Genomic DNA, 3,309 nt, shown 5'->3' on the forward strand with positions numbered 1-3,309 from the left:
ATTTTTTTTACCAACAAAATACATGAAATTTTAATGTATAAAGGTACCATTCACACATCTGAGTTCTTGTAATTCCTCAATCACTTCTTCAAACACATTCTGATTATAAAAAGTAATCATTGCAAGAAACATAATTTTAAAACGCATAAAATTAGCAAATATTAATTTTTTCATTGCCTTACTCTTTAAACTTGAATAATTTTTCCGTATATATGATTTTACACTTTTCACACATGGTGATTTCACTTTACGCCAAATATTTTCATTGATGGTTTCAATAATGACATCTTTTGTACGTTGAAACGGCATAACACTCAGTTCCAGAAGATACTGGTCGACACAAGGGCTGACTTCCTTGAGAACAGCAAACGTTGTTTCTTGCAGCACAAACGGATAGTATTTTTGGTTTCCTTGATGTTGCTCCAAAGCTGTTATATAATCACCAAGCGATATAGTCATGTGTATATGGAAATTCCCGCAGTCGATGCATTGGTGCTTCTCTTGACGATCAAAAAACAGGGAAATGAGGTTGAAGTAACTTTTGAATAATTTCCACTCTTCAGGTTTCAGGGTTACACTTGAACGAGGATGACTGGCCTGTAGTTTCACTGATGAGGCGAGATTTCCGTCTTTTTTAAAGTCAGCACCGATGACAATTTGCTTTGTGAATAATGAATTCAGGTTGTATGTAGTCGTATGTAACATTTGGTTTCGTGGTGTATAAGACATGATGAATATCTCACTGAAGCTTGTCACAGACTGAGCGATAATTGAGAAACTGCAGACCCTTTATACTGCTTTCTTCACAAATTCGATGGATCTGTAGCGTCCACCCAAATACCGCATGCAGAGATCGCCATCTTCACTGGATTTTTTCACTCCAAATTGTGTGTTACGCTTTTGATGTTTGTAATTTCGTAGCTTTCATTTAGCTCCAGATCCTTCAGTTTCTCCGTTGGAAGGAAATCGTTGTTAACTGCAATTTTGTTCAATTTTGCGAAATCCATCTTCACTTGTTAATATTCACCATATAAAACTTTCGCGTTAAAGTATGTAAATTGATTCGCACTTGTATCACTTCTTTTAATTCTCGAATGTTATTTAGAAATACGTTTACACGATTTTTTAGCTCTTGTTGCCTTTCTTATTTACAATCTGACATATGGCAATAAACTGATGAAGGAGTAAAGCTAGCGTCATTTTATAGACGCTTACCCCCTCTACCAATTTCTGAAGACTTTTGCACAATATTGTCTGATATTGCATCATATGATGAAACATTGTTCTAGAAGGTTCTACATTATAATCGACACGCGTAGCATATAAGTATTTATCATCGCAAAATGTAATGCGGAATTGAAAATAACCTTGAATCTTTTATTCTCCTTCCCATAAATATATATCTCTTTCTTTTTCTTAGAATAGACGGACCCGAAAAGAACATTTGAGAAGCTTATATGCATCAAATAAATAATTAAACAGGATGCCATGCATAACCCTCATATCAGATTTCATCTGTCCACTGGCATCTTTTAATCATTTAACAAATAAAGGCTTCTAGAAAATTTTCGGGAAAGTCACAATAATAGGGCCGACAAAAAACAGGGGCTGATATGGTGAAAACATTTGTTGAAATGAGGTGTTTGAAGAATTTGAATTTCATCTGGATTATTTCCTAGAGAATTTAAGAGATTACAAATAGAAAGAAGTAGAACTTTATTCTGACTTATATTGCTGACTTGAGAGAGAGAGAGAGAGAAAGAGAGAGAGAGAGAGAGAGATCGACAATGTTGAAAAGGGTATAAGACTTAAGACAGAAAAAAATAAATGAAGGCTTACTATAGATTATTTCAGTTTTCTTAAGTTACTTGTTAAGGTTAGGGACGAACCCCCACAACGTAGATTTCCGACAGGTTTCAGTTATCACGAGTTATGAATGATTTGAGTATTTTTAATCTTTTTTTAAGGTTAGGGACGAACGTTGAGCTGATGATGCTGAAAATCAACGAAATTCGGCATCAGCGACCCCAATAATATCAATATGAACCACGTTTTTTAAAGGCTATATTCATAAAATCGTTTTCAAGCTTTTTTACGTTAGGGACTAACTTATAACTGGTGTGGTTAAACTGGCCATAGATGCAAATTCAGCGACCCCTAATAACGCAATAATTATCTACATGCTGCTTTTCATACAGGAAAAGTGGAGAAATTGCCATTTTTCTAATCATTTACACAACGTCGTTTCCCTGCAAAACCGTGAGCATTTAAGTGTATTATATGGCATTGAACATGCTTTAACTAATTCTTATAAATTTAAACAAATTCGGTTTTTGTCCGAATGGTAATTTAACGACATTCGAATGCATATTGATTGTATTCGATATACCAGGTCGGAAAACACATTGAATGGCATTTGAATTATTTGTTAATTTCCCGGTAATAAGCGTTGAATTCAGAAAAATCAGGAATTTGTATTCTATTTAAATGTTTAAATTAAAATAATTTTTACTCTAGAGAGGCGGACTTGAATTGATTAAAACAATTTCTTACACATAATTTGTGAACTGATTAGACGAAATTAAGGGGGAGGAAGTACCTTTAGAGGTACCTTTCTGAGATAAAAAAAAAACATTTTTTATAAACGTGAAAATATAAAATCAAAAAATTTTTCAAACATCTTGTGAGGCATGCTGCCGCTGACGTCGTAAATTGTGTAAGCGATGCTGGCCGCAATTTTCATCTGAAATCAACAAATCAAACATTTTCTTAATCAAGAGGCTTTTTCATCGTAGATAGACTAAAATGTTTTCGAAATTCGAAAATTAACCCGTAACTCCCAAAAAAAGGCTCCCAAAAAAATACGATTTTCACAAAAAATTTCATTGTACTTGCGGTCAAAAAGGGTCTAAAATGATTTGTTTTTGAAATCTTTAGTCTATATAGACCAGTTTTTTATGCTCTTCAAAATGAATGCTAGATGAAGAAAATCAGTTCACTAGTTTTTTTATTATCACTTGCACAATTGTGAAAAACATGGTTTCGAGAAAACGCCGTTCGCTGGCGGATTTTCACAGCGTTGACGCTCGGCGGGCTCGGCGCCAGCCACTTCCGAGAAGCATCTCTTCCACAATTTCGAGAATTAGCTTTTGAAACTTTGACACGATATTCTAAGGCGATATACCTATCGATTAAAATAATAGAAAAAAATCTCTGTGAGGTGTACCTATTAGTACAATTAGAAGAAATTAAATATATTTAAAATACGTTCCCTTTTTGGGAATAAGAAACTATGCGGAGGTCACTATG

Source organism: Belonocnema kinseyi, chromosome 2 (assembly GCF_010883055.1).
Source record: "Belonocnema kinseyi isolate 2016_QV_RU_SX_M_011 chromosome 2, B_treatae_v1, whole genome shotgun sequence".
Taxonomy (NCBI): Eukaryota; Metazoa; Arthropoda; class Insecta; order Hymenoptera; family Cynipidae; genus Belonocnema; species Belonocnema kinseyi.